The 20,046-nt window shown below is 38.7% G+C and overlaps 1 protein-coding gene across 5 annotated transcripts in view; it reads left to right on the top strand.

Annotated features, from left to right (window-relative positions):
• Positions 1-318: 318 nt before the first annotated feature.
• Positions 319-20,046, top strand: part of EYA4 (EYA transcriptional coactivator and phosphatase 4) — a 533,493-nt gene continuing 513,765 nt past the window's right edge. For 3 of the 5 annotated variants that reach the window (XM_077289340.1, XM_077289337.1, XM_077289335.1), the window contains exon 1: positions 320-768. The gene's annotated coding sequence lies outside the window, so the exon portion shown is untranslated. Of the gene's footprint in view, positions 769-20,046 lie in introns of all 5 variants that reach the window. The other 2 variants (XM_077289339.1, XM_077289336.1) reach the window with 1 other exon arrangement.

Below are 20,046 nucleotides of genomic sequence, written 5' to 3'. Positions count from 1 at the left end.
ACGATTGTTAAAACTTCTTCCTCACATTCACAGTGAGGTTTCTTGAAGGAATAGTACAGTATAATGCGCATCAGCCTGAATTTTATTTCCATTTATGCACTGGCATCTAGTGGAGAGGAAAGAAAGGTAAATGTTCTACAATAGCGAATGTAGATAAAATGACTTATTTGTATCACAGGGCTGCAGATGTGAGCACACAAGAACATATAGCAGTGTAAAGAGCAGGGCAGAGAGCTGTGCACTGTCACAGGCTGGTAATGTGAGAGACTATCAGTAGAAAAAGAAGCAGAAAGGGGGAAGGAGGGCGAGAGAATTCCTGAGGACTTGGACTCTGTGTGCAGCACTCAGACTCTGTGTGGGAAGAAAAAACACCAGTGTTAACCTGACCAGAAGGAACTACTCTACTTAAACACATGCTACACACAGCAAAGGAGCCAATGACAACCGGCAGCTATCTCCTCTGAAGACCAACATGAGCTCAGAGTTTTCAACACCAGCAGAAGCACCTCTATGCTGAGCAGCATTTCACGTGGGATTCTAACTGCCCAGACCCTTGAGTTCTCAGTTGTCTCCTTCTGATAACTTTATGTTCTGCAATCTTCTTGAAGTGAATACTGCTGGAGTAATACTGGAGCTGCTGCTCTTCTGTGATCTGAAACTGTTGTGCAGGGGACAGTCACTCTCAGTAGTGGGGACTTGAACTTCAAGAAGCCACCTCTAGTAACTGTCAGGAGGCGCAAGGATAAGGTAGCAGGATTGTAACAGAAGGTGAGTTATTCTATCCCACCCAGCTCTCTTCCAGCAAAAGAAAACTAGAAAATGTGGTGGTTGCTATCAGATCACCAGTTATGGGTGGTGTGTGGGTTAAGGAATCAATCAGTGACAGAAGTCTGGGAAGGAGCCTCCTAATGTCAAGAAGGAAAAGTTTTAGGGGGAGGTGTCCTGTTTGTTTGGGGTCATCTCTGCCTCATGTGCTTTTTTTTTTTCTTTTTAAGTCACAGCATTATGTTTCTAACTGTACTATTCTGCTTTATTACCACTTTGCGCAGTTTAATAAAGCAAGTTGTTGTCGATGATATTACTATTCATAGCAACTTTTACACTTATCTCTCATAGCTTTAGATATCTATGGATTTAATTTTAGTTAAGATACATTTCATTTTATGCAGTTACAATTCTTATTCTACACTAAAATATATTATTCCTTTATTACATTTCCATCAAAGTGTTAAGTATTTTGATTTAAAAAAATTGCAATAAATATGGTGATCTATATTATGTATAATTTATATATATATATGTTTTATTCTATGTACTTCTATTGATGACACTTGAATATCTATCTATCTTAAATTGTGTCCAATGTTGTTAACAGAAGTACACATTACCATAAAATATGCACACACACGTATTTTATATATATATATATATATATATATATATATATATATACAAATATACACACACATATTATAGCCCTTTTACTGATTTCCTATGGATTCTTCCCTACATGTCTGAGGCTTCCTCAAACTTGATGGAGACACTAAGCATTGCTCCTGGCTCTTGTGTTTTGGTATGAAGACAGTTCCACGTGGAGACTGTGTGTGTATGTGTTGCATTTGATCAGTGTGAAGGCAACAAGATTCTCTGTTTTCAAACCAAATGGGCTTTCGGCCATATGTTTGCCGATCTGGCCATCTTTCTCAGCACTTCGAAAACTTGATACCCTAGGAAAAATGCTTTAGCTTGAATTTCACACATTGGCCCTAAATGCTTAGCACTTCTGCTTGTTCACATCATTGTACTTTCACCTACTAGATAAACACTTATTTTTATCAAATACCGTGAGAATACACATATGGATTTTTTTTTAATTTTTGTACAATTTATGGATACTTTTATTTCCCTCCACTTTTTAAGATGTACCGTAGAGAATAGCTTAGAATATGTATGTGATTTCTTTATCTAGTTAGAGCACATATAACTATAAAATAATAACAGAAACAGAAATGAAAAGTACAAACAATACATATAAAAACATTAATAAATCATCATTCATATAAAATACTGTGCATGCACTAAATAAAACTGAATATTAAAGTTATTCATGCAGCATTATTATACGGTATGGACACTAATATGGCCTTTAATGTAAGTAGGAAGCATATTTATTAATGACAGTTGCATTAGTGTGATATCATTGCTATATAAGCTACTTATTACAAGGGTTTATAAAATTGCTTACATTTATGCTATCTTGGAGTGCTTAGCCTTTATATACAAAATATATACCGTAGTTGTGTAAGTGTGAAATTGGGTATTTTTGTGTTGTGACTTTTTTTTATTCTTACTTAAAACTATTAATTATTATACTAAACAATGGTGGTACCCTTCCTTTTTTCATTGTAGTAATATTTTGGCATTACTCCATACAAGCCCTCTAGTATACTGTACTTATTTAGCATCTCACATTGTGGTCTCCAATGTTCTACACAAGTTCTTTTTATACGCGTTATGTATTTTGATCATATTTTATGCAATTATTTTCTATTTAGGTGTAGTATTGTCTGTAGATCTACAATATATGCTACAAATAATACAAGCTAAAATATAATTAAAATTACAGTAATGATTTCTCTACCATCACCATGTTGTCTTACTACTATAGAACAGGCAAAATAATAATAATAATAATAATAATAATAATAATAATAATAATAATAATAATAAAAATTGTATGTGTATTCTGGCACATGAACATGTAAAATATTATATAGTGTTAAAAACCAATGTAATAATAATCTATAAAATGTAAGTGTCAGTAAATGTTCAAGGTTCATGTTAAGGATCCGGATGGCCTGTTCGTCAGAGAGAGATTGTCTCATTCTGCATGATGCCTGAATAGCTGTGATGCATTCAGCATACTTCTGTGTTGCAGCTGCTGATCGTATTTCATAGAACTGGTAAAGCACTTAAAAACTAAAATTAGGCACTGTCTGGTTGTAAATATTTCAGATTGCAACATGAAGAACTAAACAGGGAGGCTTTCCCAATGAAGTAGAATATGTCAGGTTCTAGCTGCTTCTATAATTGTTTTTGTGAGGCCATTTCACGCCTATACTAAAGCACGCTGTTACCTAGAAATGTACTTTTAAGTGAATTTATAGGGATTTTAAAGTCCCTGTTTTCATCGCTTCTACTCATATGTTACAGATCTACCCGTAGTCATTTACAAGATCTGGTTTGCCCGATTGACACAAAATATTCAGATAATTCCAAAATAATCAGATAACATACAAAATATTCAGATAATTATTATTATCATTATTATTATTTATTATTATAGCGCCATGTATTCCATGGTGCTTTACATGTGAGGAGGGGAATACATAATAAAAACAGGTACAATAATCTTAAACAATACAAGTCATGACTGGTACAGGAGGAGAGAGGACCCTGCTCGCGAGGGCAGATAATTACAATAAATCATACAATTATAAATATTTGGTGAACTTTTTGCCACTCTTTAGTTTTCTATTGCGTTTAATTCTTTGCTTTTAGGTACTGTTATAGTCATTAATATAACAAAGTAAGCCTATTCCCTTTATTTTATTAAAACGCCTAAGCATTTCCAAGCCAATTTTTTTTTATCATATCTTCATATATATTTATATTTTACTTTGCCACTAAGGTACATTATACACTTTATTGCCTACAGTTGCTATTTGCAGTTTCTTAATCTGCATAGGGTACTATTAGGACTGCAGAAAGTATAAATTTACAGTACTTCCTAATCAGTCCCTTTTCATATTTTACATATATTACTTTTTTTTATTTTTGCCATCCTCAGTGAAACAAAATCCAGCAACTTTATGAAAAACGCAGATGAACAGGTTCTTAGACTAAATAATTATTCTCGCCCGTCAATGAAGGCTTTAAAGGGCACTTGGTTGAGGTTCCTGCACTTCTCATGTTATGGTTTCTAAATCTGAAAAAGTGTAAAATAAACTAAAACAAGATTAACATTTTGGAAGTTTGTTGGAGACAATTATGTGCACTATGCAGGTTCTCAGGGGCTCGCTGCTCTCCTGAAACCACATTTTGTCACAAGGGATGTGATATAAATGAGCCTGACTGTAACCTTTCATGTCATTGAAATGTGCTAATTGATCGCAGAGACCCTGACAGAATAGCATAGCTTGATATTTGAAACCTTTCAGCATTGGCATGGTTCTGTTGCCCCAGAGATTTCGGGGCACGGTTTTGCCGATGAAGTAAAATATTTTACTACTGTTGAAGTGCAAAGGAAAGGAGCTTATGAAAAATAAACATTATTAATGTAGGTGAACATACTATGATACTATTTGTGGACAGCTCTTTATTTTGATTGGCATATACTTTTCTGAAAACTTACTTTTTAATGTTAATTTGCTTTTACAGACACAGAAGCCTATTTAGAAATTACTTATTTTTTATCATATATCATAGTATCTGGCTTTGAGACAGATGTACATTTTGGTTAACTCAGAACGGTTGTGAGAAAATTTCTCATTTTTGGTTCTAATTTGTAGGTGCCAAATACCTGTTATCTATGTGTTGTTAAGAAAATGTAAGCAGTATCGTAAAGAAATATTGCAAATATTAATTTTTTAAAAATATAATTAATGATAAACTATTCTATTCCATGCTCTTGCACCCCCAAAAAACATGAAATATGTAAAAAATAATTTTAGTAAATATTGCGACTCTCATAACTGAAATAAATATGGAGCTAAATTGTAAAAGTTGCAAAATTGGGTTCGGGCATGTTCATGCATGTGATCAGTCACTTTCTTTTAATTATTTAATTGATTAAATGCTCACAAATGATGCTAATGCAACCTACAGCTGACCTAAAGTAGCTATACTCACATCTGATAATGGAGTGTGGCTGAATTGTGTAAACTCCTACATATCCGGGTGTATGCTGTGTAAGTGGAGTAAAGTTTATCATACAGATTATTTACATGGGACAAAAATAATGACCTGTGACTAGTGTTGAGCGATACCGTCCGATACTTGAAAGTATCGGTATCGGAAAGTATCGGCCGATACCGGCAAAATATCGGATCCAATCCGATACCGATACCCGATACCAATACAAGTCAATGGGACTCAGGTATCGGACGGTATTCCTGATGGTTCCCAGGGTCTGAAGGAGAGGAAACTCTCCTTCAGGCCCTGGGAACCATATAAATGTGTAAAATAAAGAATTAAAATAAAAAATATCGCTATACTCACCTGTCCGACGCAGCCGGGACCTCGGCGATTGTAAGCGGCAGCATTGTTTCTTTAAAATTCGCGCTTTTACTTGCTTACGTGAATTCCCGGCTTCTGATTGGTCAGGGCGGCCATGTTGCCGGGACTCGGACCAATCACAGCAAGCCGTGACGAAATTACGTCACGGCTTGCTGTGATTGGTCCGCGTCCCGGCAATATGGCGCCGTGACCAATCACAAGCCGTGACGTCACGGGAGGCTGGACACGCGCGCTTTTCAAAATAAGCGCGTGTCCAGCCTCCCGTGACGTCACGGCTTGTGATTGGTTAATGGCGGCCATGTTCCTGGGACGCGGACCAATCACAGCAAGCCGTGACGTAATTTCGTCACGGCTTGCTGTGATTGGTCCGCATCCCGGCAATATGGCGCCGTGACCAATCACAAGCCGTGACGTCACGGGAGGCTGGACACGCGCGCTTTTCAAAATAAGCGCGTGTCCAGCCTCCCGTGACGTCACGGCTTGTGATTGGTTAATGGCGGCCATGTTGCCGGGACGCGGACCAATCACAGCAAGCCGTGACGTAATTTCGTCACGGCTTGCTGTGATTGGTCCGAGTCCCGGCAACATGGCCGCCCTGACCAATCAGAAGCCGGGAATTCACGTAAGCAAGTAAAAGCGCAAATTTTAAAGAAACAACGCTGCCGCTTACAATCGCCGAGGTCCCGGCTGCGTCGGACAGGTGAGTATAGCGATTTTTTTTATTTTAATTCTTTCTTTTACACCTTTTTACATTAATGTTGTTTCGATACCGATATCCGATATTACAAAAATATCGGATCTCGGTATCGGAAATTCCGATACAGCAAGTATCGGCCGATACCCGATACTTGCAGCATCGGAATGCTCAACACTACCTGTGACTATATCATGTAATGCATGAGTTGAGTTGAGTTTGTGACATTTCCCTTTCCATATACATTTTTGTATGATTTAACACTTTGGCATTAATTACAGCCAAAATCAATGTAAATACAGTCTAATCTATATAGCAATGTGATTATATTACATTGCATATTCCAGCAGTGGCAATTTTGTAGAATGATTATGTCAATGTCACATGAATTAAATGGTACTGGTGTATGTTATGGTTGTAACATAACCGTTTAGTAAAAAAAAAGTTTGACTCACAAAATATATATTTATTTGAACTTTATAAACTTAAATTCATAGGATACCTTTGGGTTGGGTGTTATTGTCCAAGAAATTTTCCAGGATAAATTGTTTTTTTATTTATTTCTTTTATTGGGAAATTAATATTGCATATGAGCATTAGGGATGTGGCATCCATGTCTGTCCATGCACAGTTTTAATGCCAAATCACAACAACATAATTGTTATAAATGAGACTGTTGCTGCTTATATTGGCTGCAGTATGTAGATATATCCATGTGGACTATGGTTTCTTAGTGAAGTAGATTCACTCAATGTGCCTACAACTGTCAAACACTGATTCAAACGCTTAGAAACACTTAGGCCACGTTCACACGTTCAGTATTTGGTCAGTATTTTCAATCAGTGTTTCACTCCTGGTTTTGGCTTTCAAATTCTGAGGTAAAAAACTCATCAAATACTCAACATGTGCATATGTCTTTATAGGACTACCTTCCCTATCATCGACTCTTTACTTAATGATATTATAAATTACACTTTTTTGTGAAAAATATTTAGAATTGAGAGTGCTCAGTGGTTGATACCTTTTAATGGCTAACTGAAAAGATGGTAACAAATTGCAAGCTTTCGAGACTACACAGGTCTCTTCATCAGGCAAAGACTAAAACAAATTCTGAAGAATCACATATTTATGCACAACAGCATAGAAAAAAAAAAAAAGGGGAAAAACCATGGATAAGACAGGTGACATGAATAGGGTTGAGCGACTTTTCCTTTTTTGAGGTCGAGTCGGGTTTCACGAAACCTGACTTTCTCAAAAGTCTAGTCGAGTGAAATCGGCCGATCTTCTTTAAAAGTCGGGGTCGGGGATCGGCCGAAACATGAAACCCAATGCAAGGTAATGGAAAATTTATATATTTTTATATTTACTTCAGAGCGATATATGTAAAAAGCCGGTAATTCAATTGCCGGCTTTTCATTTCTCCTGCCTAAACCCGACATGATATGAGACATGGTTTACATACAGTAAACCATGTCATATCCCCCTTTTTTTTGCATATTCCACACTACTAATGTTAGTAGTGTGTATGTGCAAAATTTGTGCGCTGTATCTATTAAATTTAAGGGTTAAATCGCGGAAAAAATTGGCATGGGCTCCCGCGCAATTTTCTCCGCCAGAGTGGTAAAGCCAGTGACTGAGGGCAGATATTAATAGCCGAGAGAGGGTCCATGGTTATTGGCCCCCCCTGGCTACAAACATCTGCCCCAAGCCACCCCAGAAAAGGCACATCTGGAAGATGCGCCTATTCTGGCGCTTGGCCACTCTCTTCCCACTCCCGTGTAGCGGTGGGATATGGGGTAATGAAGGGTTAATGCCACCTTGCTATTGTAAGGTGACATTAAGCCAGATTAATAATGGAAAGGCGTCAATTATGACACCTATCCATTATTAATCCAATTGTATGAAATGGTTAAAAAAAACACACACACAATATTGCAAAGTATTTTAATGAAATAAACACACAGGTTGTTGTAATATTTTATTGTTCTCTCAATCCACCTGAAGACCCTCACTCTGTAACAAAGGAAACATAATAAACCAACAATATACATACCATCTGTAGATCTGTAACGTCCCAAGATGTAAATCCATCTGAAAGGGTTAAAATATTTTACAGGCAGGAGCTCTGCTAATGCAGCTGTGCTCGTGCCTGTAAACCCCGAGGAATGAAGGAAATGTAGGTCAATGACCTATAGTTACCTTCAGTCGTGGTGATGCGCCCTCTGCTGGATGTCCTCATATGACGTCGAGCGTGGGAAAAAGTTCCCAGGCTGCAGTTCATGAGGACATCCAGCAGAGGGCGCATCACCGCGACTGAAGGTAACTATAGGTCATTGACCTACATTTCCTTCATTCCCCGGGGTTTACAGGCACGAGCACAGCTGCATTAGCAGAGCTCCTGCCTGTAAAATATTTTAACCCTTTCAGATGGATTTACATCGTGAGACATTATAGATCTACGGATGGCATGTATATTGTTGGTTTATTATGTTTCCTTTGTTACAGAGCGAGGGTCTTCAGGTGGATTGAGAGAACAATAAAATATTACAACAACCTGTGTGTTTATTTCATTAAAATACTTTGCAATATTGTGTGTGTGTTTTTTTTAACAATTTCATACAATTGGATTAATAATGGATAGGTGTCATAATTGATGCCTCTCCATTATTAATCTGGCTTAATGTCACCTTACAATAGCAAGGTGGCATTAACCCTTCATTATCCCATATCCCACCGCTACACGGGAGTGGGAAGAGAGTGGCCAAGTGCCAGAATAGGCGCATCTTCCAGATGTGCCTTTTCTGGGGTGGCTGGGGGCAGATGTTTGTAGCCAGGGGGGGCCAATAACCATGGACCCTCTCTCGGCTATTAACCCCTTCACCCCAAAGCCTGTTTTCACCTAAGTGACATGGCCAATTTTTACAATTCTGACCACTGTCACTTTATGAGGTCATAACTCTGAAACGCTTCAACGGATCCTGGTGATTCTGAGATTGTTTTCTCGTGACATATTGTACTTTATGATAGTGGTAAAACTTCTTCGATATGACTTGCATTTATTTGTGAAAAAAACAGAAATTTGTCGAAAATTATGATAATTTAGCAATTTTCAAATTTTTCGTTTTTATGCCCTTAAATTAGAGAGTTATATCACATAATATAGTTAATAAACAACATTTCCCACATGTCTGCTTTACATCAGCACAATTTTGGAAACATAATTTTTTTTGTTAGGGAGTTATAAGGGTTAAAAGTTGACCAGCGATTTCTCATTTTTGCAACAAAATTTGCAAAACCATTTTTTTTACGGACCACCTCACACTTGAAGTGACTTTGAGGGGTCTACATGACAGAAAATGTCCAAAAGTGACACCATTCTAAAAACTGCACCCCTCAAGGTACTCTAAACCACATTCAAAAAGTTTATTAACCCTTCAGGTGCTTCACAGGAATTTTTGGAATGTTTAAAAAAAATTGAACATTTAACTTTTTTTTCACAAAATTTTTACTTCAGATCCAATTTGTTTTATTTTACCAAGGGTAACAGGAGAAATTGGACCAAAAAAGTTGTTGTACAATTTGTCCTGAGTACGCAGATACCCCACATGTTGGGGTAAACCATTGATTGGGCACATGGCAGAGCTCGGAAGGGAAGGAGCGCCATTTGACTTTTCAATGCAAAATTGGCTGGAATTGAGATCGGAACCCATGTCGTGTTTGGAGAGCCCCTGACGTGCCTAAACAGTGGAAACCCCCACAAGTGACACCATTTTGGAAAGTAGACCCTCTAAGGAACTAATCTAGATGTGTGGTGAGCACTTTGAACCTCCAAGTGCTTCACATAAGTTTATAATGTAGAGCCGTAAAAAAAATTAATATTAATTTTCACAAAAAATTATATTTTTGCCCCAAATTTTTTATTTTCCCAAGGGTAGCAGGATAAATTGGACCCCAAAAGGTGTTGTGCAATTTGTCCTGAGTACGCTGATACTTCATATATGGAAATAAACCACTGTTTGGGCGCATGGCGGAGCTCGGAAGGGAAGGAGCGCCATTTGACTTTTCAATGCAAAATTGGCTGGAATTGAGATCGGAACCCATGTCGTGTTTGGAGAGCCCCTGACATGCCTAAACAGTGGAAACCCCCACAAGTGACACCATTTTGGAAAGTAGACCCTCTAAGGAACTAATCTAGATGTGTGGTGAGCACTTTGAACCTCCAAGTGCTTCACAGAAGTTTATAATGTGGAGCCGTAAAAAAAAAATAATATTAATTTTCACAAAAAATGATCTTTTTGCCCCAAATTTTTTATTTTCCCAAGGGTAGCAGGATAAATTGGACCCCAAAAGTTGTTGTGCAATTTGTCCTGAGTACGCTGATACTTCATATATGGGGATAAACCACTGTTTGGGCGCATGGCAGAGCTCGGAAGGGAAGGAGCGCCATTTGACTTTTCAATGCAAAATTGGCTGGAATTGAGATCGGAACCCATGTCGTGTTTGGAGAGCCCCTGACGTGCCTAAACAGTGGAAACCCCCACAAGTGACACCATTTTGGAAAGAAGACCCCCTAAGGAACTTATTTAGATGTGTGGTGAGCACTTTTAACCCCCAGTTGTTTCACTAAAGTTTAGAATGTAGCGCTGTGAAAATCAAAAAATCATTTTTTCTTTCCACAAAATGATGTTTTAGCCCGCAATTTTTTTTCCCCCAAGGGTAACAGGAGAAATTGGACAACAAAAGTTATTGTCCAATTTGTCCTGAGTACGCTGATACCCCATACATTGGGGGGAACCACTGTTTGGGCGCACGGCAGAGCTCGGAAAGGAAGGAGCACCGTTTGAAATGCAGACTTAGATGGATTGGTCTGCAGGTGTCATGTTGCATTTGCAGAGCCCCTGATGTACCTAAACAGTAGAAACCCCCCACAAGTGACCCCATATTGGAAACTAGACCCCCCCACGGAACTTATCTAGATGTGTTGTGAGAACTTTGAACCAACAAGTGTTTCACTACAGTTTATCACGCAGAGCCGTGAAAATAAAAAATATTTTTTTTTCCACGAAAATTATATTTTAGCCCCCACATTTTTATTTTCCCAAGGGTAACAGGAGAAATTGGAAACAAAAGTTGTTGTCCAATTTGTCCTGAGTACGCTGATACCCCATATATGGGGGGGAACCACTGTTTGGGCGCACGGCAGAGCTCAGAAGGGAAGGAGCGCCGTTTGAAATGCAGACTTAGATGGATTGGTCTGCAGGTGTCATGTTGCATTTGCAGAGCCCCTGATGTACCTAAACAGTAGAAACCCCCCACAAGTGACCCCATATTGGAAACTAGACCCCCCACGGAACTTATCTAGATGAGTTGTGAGAACTTTGAACCAACAAGTGTTTCACTACAGTTTATCACGCAGAGCCGCGAAAATAAAAAATATATTTTTTTCCACGAAAATTATATTTTAGCCCCCATGTTTTTATTTTCCCAAGGGTAAGGCTGGTTTCACACTTGCGTTTTTATCTGCATGCGTTTTTAAAAAAAACACATGTGTGAAAAACGCATGTAATCGCGGTAAAACGCATGCGTTTTTTTAGACGCATGCGTTTTTATAGAAAAACACAAGAAAACAAGAAAAAAACAAAAAACCCTAACCCTAACCCTACCCCTACCCCTAACCTGAAATACGTGGCACTGAAATACGTGGCACTGAAATACGTTTATATACGTATATACGTATATAAGTGCCACGATATTTCAGTGGCCACGTATATAAGTGCCACGTATATAAGTGCCACGTATATAAGTGCCACGTATATAAGTGCCACGTATTTCATGTACATGCCAAGATATTTAAGTGCCACGTATATAAGTGCCACGTATATAAGTGCCACGTATATAAGTGCCACGTATTTAAGTGCCACGTATTTAAGTGCCACGTATTTAAGTGCCACGTATTTAAGTGCCACGTATTTCACGTAAATGCCATGATATTTCAGTGCTACGTATTTCACTGAAATATCGTAGCACTTAAATACGTGGCACTGAAATATCGTGGCACTGAAATATCGTGGCACTGAAATACGTGGCACTGAAATACGTGGCACTGAAATACGTGGCACTGAATTACGTGGCACTGAAATACGTGGCACTTAAATACGTGGCACTGAAATACGTGGCACTGAAATACGTGGCACTGAAATACGTGGCACTATGACTGTCAGAAAATGTTCATTAAACGGTTAGGGATGAGTTTAGGGTTAGGGTTTGGATCCCTTTATCACCTTGATGGTGGTGGGTGACTTTTCAGTGTGTGTTCTGTTTTTTTTCTATAAATACGCATGCGTTTTTAACGCAAACAAACGCGTTGAGATCGGACGCCATGTCGCGTTTGGAGAGCCCCTGATGTGCCTAAACAGTGAAAACTCCCCAATTCTAACTGAAACCCTAACCCCAACCCTAACCCTAGTCCTAACCCTAGCGCTACTTTCACACTAGCGTTTTTTTGCATACGTCGCAATGCGTCATTTTGGCGAAAAAACGCATCCTGCAAAGTCATCTGCAGGATGCGTTTTTTCCCCATAGACTAACATTAGCGACGTATTGACACACGTCGCAAGCGTCGTGCGACGGTTGCGTCGTGTTGTGGCGGACCGCCGGCAGCAAAAAACGTTACATGTAACTTTTTTTGTGCTGACGGTCCACCATTTCCGACCGCGCATGCGCGGCTGGAACTCCGCCCCCACCTCCCCGCACCTCACAATGGGGCAGCGGATGCGTGGAAAAACAGCATCCGCTGCCCCCGTTGTGCGGCGCTTGCACAGCATGCGTCGGTATGTCGGGCCGACGCAGCGCGACGGCCCCGTACCGACGCTAGTGTGAAAGTAGCCTAACGGGAAAATGGAAATAAATATATTTTTTAAAATTTTATTATTTTTCCTAACTAAGGGGGTGATGAAGGGGGATTTGATTTACTTATATAGCGTTTTTTGGGCGGATTTTTATGATTGGCAGCCGTCACACACTAAAAGACGCTTTTTATTGCAAACAATAGTTTTTGCATCACCACATTTTGAGAGCTATAATTTTTCCATATTTTGGTCCACAGAGTCATGTGAGATCTTGTTTTTTGCGGGATGAGTTGACGTTTTTGCTGGTACCATTTTCGGGTACATGACATTTTTTGATCGCTTTTTATTCCGATTTTTGGGAGGCGGAATGAACAAAAACCAGCAATTCCTGAAATTCTTTTAGGGGGTGCGTTTATACCGTTCCGCGTTTGGTAAAAAGGATAAAGCAGTTTTATTCTTCGGGTCAGTACGATTACAGTGATAACTCATTTATATAATTTTTTTATGTTTTGGTGCTTTTACACAATAAAAACTATTTTATATAAAAAATAATTGTTTTTGCATCGCTTTATTCTGAGAGCTATAACTTTTTTATTTTTCTGCTGATGATGCTGTACGGTGGCTTTTTTTTTGCGGGACAAGATGACGTTTTCAGCGGTACCATGGTTATTTATATCCGTCTTTTTGATCGCGTGTTATTCCACTTTTTGTTTGGCGGTATGAGAATAAAGCGTTGTTTTTTGCCTCGTTTTTTTATTTTTTTTTACGGTGTTCACTGAAGGGGTTAACTAGTGATATAGTTTTATAGGTGGGGTTGTTACGGACGCGGCGATACTAAATATGTGTACTTTTATTGTGTGGTGTTTTTTTTATTTAGATAAAGAAATGTATTTATGGGAATATATTTATTTTTTTTTTCTTTATTTAGGAATTTTTTTTTTTTTTTTACACATGTGGAAAAATTTTTTTTTTACTTTTTTACTTTGTCCCAGGAGGGGACATCACAGATCGGTGATCAGACCGTGTGCACAGCACTCGGTCTGATCACCGATGTGACAGGCACGTTCCACAGGCTTGCCGGTGCCTGCTATGAGGATTCTCAGCAGACGCCGGCAAGCAGGGTCATCTTATGACCCGGAAGGAGTCCCGCGGCCATCTTGGATCCGGGGACTCCTTCCAGGTCACCGGAGCAGCGCGATCTCATCGCGCTGCTCCGGTGGGAGAGCGCAGGGAGCCCCCGTCCCTGCGCGATCCCCCTCTATGCCGCTGTCACTATTGACAGCGGCATCAGAGGGGTTAAATGCCCGCGATCGGCGGCAGCGCCGATCGTGGGCATTGCTGCGGGGTGTCAGCTGTCATATACAGCTGACACCCGCACCCGATCACCGCGGCGCTCAGTGTGAGACTGCGGTGATCGGGGCGCCGTACTAGTACTGCGGCTGGCACGAAGGGGTTAATATCTGCCCTCAGTCACTGGCTTTACCACTCTGGTGAAGAAAATTGCGCGGGAGCCCACGCCAATTTTTTCCGCGATTTAACCCTTAAATTTAATAGCTACAGCGCTGAAATTTTGCACATACACACTACTAACATTAGTAGTGTGGAATATGCAAAAAAAGGGGGATATGACATGGTTTACTGTATGTAAGCCATGTCTCATATCATGGGGGTTTAGGCAGGAGAAATGAAAAGCCGGCAATTGAATTACCGGCTTTTCACATATATCGCGCTGAAGTAAATATAAATATATATATATATATATATATATATATATATATATATATATATATATATATATATATATATATATATATACAGGTCCTTCTCAAAAAATTAGCATATAGTGTTAAATTTCATTATTTACCATAATGTAATGATTACAATTAAACTTTCATATATTATAGATTCATTATCCACCAACTGAAATTTGTCAGGTCTTTTATTGTTTTAATACTGATGATTTTGGCCTACAACTCCTGATAACCCAAAAAACCTGTCTCAATAAATTAGCATATCAAGAAAAGGTTCTCTAAACGACCTATTACCCTGGGCCTCCATAACATCTCAGCAGTGTCACAGGCTGATTGCCTCCATGCCACGCCGCATTGAAGCAGTCATTTCTGCCAAAGGATTCCCGACCAAGTATTGAGTGCATAACTGAACATTATTATTTGATGGTTTTTTTGTTTGTTATTAAAAAACACTTTTATTTGATTGGACGGTTGAAATATGCTAATTTATTGAGACAGGTTTTTTGGGTTATCAGGAGTTGTAGGCCAAAATCATCAGTATTAAAACAATAAAAGACCTGACAAATTTCAATTGGTGGATAATGAATCTATAATATATGAAAGTTTAATTGTAATCATTACATTATGGTAAATAATGAAATTTAACACTATATGCTAATTTTTTGAGAAGGACCTGTATATATATATATATGTGTGTGTGTCTCAATGATATATATATATATATATATATATATATATATATATATATATATATATATATATTTAAAAAACCGAAACCCGACTTTGGAGCGAAGATCGCCGACGGCCGACCCGATCCCACAGTGAGATCGGGTCGGGTTTCACGAAACCCGACTTTCCCAAAAGTCGGCGACTTTTGAAATTGGCCGATCTGTTTCGCTCAACCCTAGACATGAAGCAGAATTACCATGGGTGATAAACAGTTATGTCCATAAATATTGGGCCAGTTCTTAGATAAGGATTGTTTTATTGGGGTCTCGTTCTGTTGTGATGACCCCACATGGTCTGAGGGGCAAGTTCCTTAGTTGATGTAAAAAGACATAAATCCGTGCAACACATTTATTCCTGCAGTGAAAGTGTCAAAGGTCGTCATCAGTTTATATTCCCAGACTCTTCTGTCTCTCTTAGATTTGAAGCTACCTTTTAACACAAGTAATTTCATGTCCATAATGTTATGATTTGGGAGACAAAAATGTATTGCCACAGGTAGATCCATTCTTTTTTCTCTTATTGTGTGGCGGTGAGAATTCATTCTTGTTCTCAGTTTCTGCCCTGTCTCCCCCACATACAGACCACCAGTTGGACATTTAGTACAAATAATTAAGGAAACCACATTAGAAGTGATGCAGCTGAAAGTACCTGGGATCTTGTAGTCCTTATGTGAATTGGGGATCTTTATCTTGTCCGTGGTCATTATAAATGGACAGGTTTTACATTTTTTCTGGTTGCAAGGAAAGGTTCCTGCAGCTGTTGGAGAGAAAAAGTTTCACTTTTTTGTGAAACTTCATCTCCAGGGATGTAAAGACTACCCATGGAGCTTCTTAGCAAAACTTACGCTGGGCCTTTGCTAAAAAGAGCAAGAAAGATGTATGATTTTTTTAGGTCTCCAAAAGGTCTCCCATGTTGTTTCCCTTTATTTTTTAGGCTCCCATTGATCTTCGTTAATTTTCCATTCCTTAGCTTTTATCATCCATGGCTATCTTCAACTGGACTTTATCTTTTTGGAGGGCCTTATAGCACCTGCTGTGCCAGCTACACACGACTAGAGATGATCAAATCTGCAAGATTCAAAATAGCTAAATAACATGAATTTTACAGGAAAACTCAAGTTGCATTGAAGTTGCATTGAACTTGTTTACTGTGAATTGAATGTTCCTTATTATGCTCTGGAATCTTTCCAGACTCCAAACCACAATAAAGAGAGGATGTGAAGAAAATAATAATAATATTCACCTCACCACTCGCCTTTCAAACCACTAAACTGCCCCACTACCCATGGAGCCTGTCATCAGTTTCTCTGTGCCTCCTTTCACTTAACACACATCCTCTTTGCTTTTTTTTTATCCTTTTGCCAGCCATCTACAGTTCATAAAAATGGTGGCCATTGCTTGCACCATATTGCTGAATTATCACGGCGAAAACAGCTAAAAAAATCAGTTTTCTCGATGAATCATGTTCTTTTGAGATTCATGGAGAATTAATTTTCCACTCAAGTAAATTTGCTCATATACATTCTTGGTTATGCAAATATTATATTGATCTTGTCACAGAATCATGGTATCTTGTCAAACAGAAAAGTTGCCTAGGAACATAACAATTATTTATTTCAGTGACAATTATGGCTTCTGTCACAATCATCAGCATATTGTACAAGCATCAATAGTACATTTCCGTAACTATCAATATTGTTATGTTCCCACACACAGACAGCTCTGATACAGCTCATCTGCATTAATTAGGACCTGTAAAACCTGGACAAGAGCAATGTGAGCAACCATTTCCATCCAACCTCTTATTGCCACTCCTAAAACATCGACCCCAAAATCCGGCCCCTTACTGTTGCTGGAACCTTTCATTTGCAGGACTTACATCACTGAGGATAGTCACCTCAGTAACACATACCTCCCATCCAGGACTTTACCAGATGTTTTTCTACACATCAAACCTGAAATATTAGCATTGATTATGTCGAATCAAGTAAAATAGTCCTCACCATATACCACAAATATTACTGTCTGAATCATTCAAAGTCTTAAACAGTCACAAAGTGACGGTAATGTATCACTACGCCTGTCTGCCTTGGATGAGAGCCTCTACTCTGCTTTCTCTGTTTAATCATTTGCCATAGACAGCACATATTGTCTCTTAAGCCTCTTTCAGACATCCGTTTTTCACGTAAATGTTCTAATTGTGGTTTTCAAGGTTAGAACACATACATATTATAGTTTACAGTGCTGATCACATGTCCGTGGCTTTTTTGTGGAAAGTGTGTCTGTGCAAAAATCATTAAGACACGTCCGTTTTTTATTGGCACCACAAAGTAACAATACAAGTCTACGCATTCATGAAAATCAAGGACAGCACACAGATGGCATCAATGTGAAGTCCGTGTTCTATTCCTGGTAACATTGCAGATGTTTTGTAATTTATTTTCGCATACATGAAAAGTTCTGAAACACTGATGGTAAAACCGAAACACTCACCAAACACTGAGGAAACTCATATACGATACTCTGATGACACTTGTACCACTTTTTGTGTATGTGAACGAAAACTGAGGTCTTAATGAGACCTTAGGCTTTCTACGGAATCCTTCAGCTGCCTAACTTCCTCACAAAGAAAAGTATCTTATAAGGCTTATTGACACATCAGTATTTTTTTTATTAGTGTTTGTATGCCAAAACCAGAAGTTTCTACAAAATACAGAACACGTGTCATTCTTTTATTATAGTTTATCTCTGTAAGTTCCACTCCTGATTTTGGCATGCAGACATTGATGAAAAATACTGACCAAATACTGACTTGTGAATAAGACCTAAGACAAAGTCTCTTGATTTCAATTTACATTAATGCCAGGAAATTCACCAGTGTAAAAGAATACACTATGTGTCTCCTGATTTAAAGGATTATTTTGCTACTTATTTTATTATGCTCACTATGCTAATTATTGTTTCACAACCTCAAAAATCACAGATGATGCCTGACTAGATTCGCCTTCCAGAATTGCCACTTCCTATTGTGATTCTTAAGATATTGATTAAAGGGGTCATCCAGGACTTACTGTATGTATTAATGACCTATCCCAGAGTCATCAATATGTAAGTTTCCAAAAAGAACCCTTAATGACCGCGTCCAAACATTTTTTAGAATAAGGAGGTAGACTATCGTTCTTGAATATAATCAGTGCTGATATTCAAGCTGTGGTGTAGTTTTGTCTGTTAAAGATTAGTTGATATTTTCCTTTTATGGTATATGTGACTTTATTTGTGTATATGTTTTAAAAGTTTTTTTAATGAAATATTACAGGGGAACATTAGAATAGCAATAAAAAGGTCTGGGAACCTACTTGAACTCTGTTACTTTTCTACACGTGGAGAATGGATTTATCTTATTGTATCTTAGCGAATAAACTTTGCACTGTTTCTTAAAATACATATAGTCACATTTTGACATCATCCCTAACCCCTATGTGGCTGCAATGTGATATTATAATTACAGCTATTTCCTGCTGGTATTGCTGACTATGCAGAAGGGCATTGGGGCATCACTAGGAAAGATAAGAAGGAAGAATTAGTTGTTAGCGCAGATTAATTTCTCTCTCATTAGCCTGCTCTCTCATTTGCTCATTTGCATTTAATGTAGAAAGTTCACTTAAATAATCAGATAACAGAAATGCTATGCTGCTTTTTTTTTTAGAAAGAACAAATAAAAGAACATAATGACACATATCAACCCAATGCAGTAATAAATCATAGTGTGAGCTCTATGTAGAAACATTATCTATATATACAGTGCCTACAAGTAGTATTCAACCCCCTGCAGATTTAGCAGGTTTACACATTTGGAATTAACTTGGCATTGTGACATTTGGACTGTAGATCAACCTGGAAGTGTGAAATGCACTGCAGCAAAAAAGAATGTTATTTCTTTGTTTATTTTTTTTTTAAATTGGGAAAAGTATTTTCAGAGGGTCATTTATTATTCAACCCCTCAACCCACCAGAATTCTGTTTGGTTCCCCTAAAGTGTTAAGAAGTAGTTCAGGCACAAAGAACAATGAGCTTCACATGTTTGGATTAATTATCTCTTTTTCCAGCCTTTTCTGACTATTTAAGACCCTCCCCAAACTTGTGAACAGCACTCATACATGGTCAACATGGGAAAGACAAAGGAGCATTCCAAGGCCATCAGAGACAAGATCGTGGAGGGTCACAAGGCTGGCAAGGGGTACAAAACCCTTTCCAAGGAGTTGGGCCTACCTGTCTCCCCTGTTGGGAGCATCATCCGGAAGTGGAAGGCTTATGGAACTACTGTTAGCCTTCCACGGCCTGGACAGCCTTTGAAAGTTTCCTCCCGTACCGAGGCCAGGCTTGTCCAAAGAGTCAAGGCTAACCCAAGGACAACAAGGAAGGAGCTCCGGGAAGATCTCATGGCAGTGGGGACATTGGTTTCAGTCAATACCATAAGTAACGTACTCCACCGCAATGGTCTCCGTTCCAGACGAGCCCGTAAGGTACCTTTACTTTCAAAGCGTCATGTCAAGGCTCGTCTACAGTTTGCTCATGATCACTTGGAGGACTCTGAGACTGACTGGTTCAAGGTTCTCTGGTCTGATGAGACCAAGATCGAGATCTTTGGTGCCAACCACACACGTGACGTTTGGAGACTGGATGGCACTGCATATGACCCCAAGAATACCATCCCTACAGTCAAGCATG

Source organism: Ranitomeya variabilis, chromosome 2 (genome assembly GCF_051348905.1).
Source record: "Ranitomeya variabilis isolate aRanVar5 chromosome 2, aRanVar5.hap1, whole genome shotgun sequence".
In the NCBI taxonomy this organism is placed as follows: Eukaryota; Metazoa; Chordata; class Amphibia; order Anura; family Dendrobatidae; genus Ranitomeya; species Ranitomeya variabilis.
Note: the sequence above shows the minus strand (reverse complement) of the source record. Positions and strands in the feature narration are given on the sequence as shown.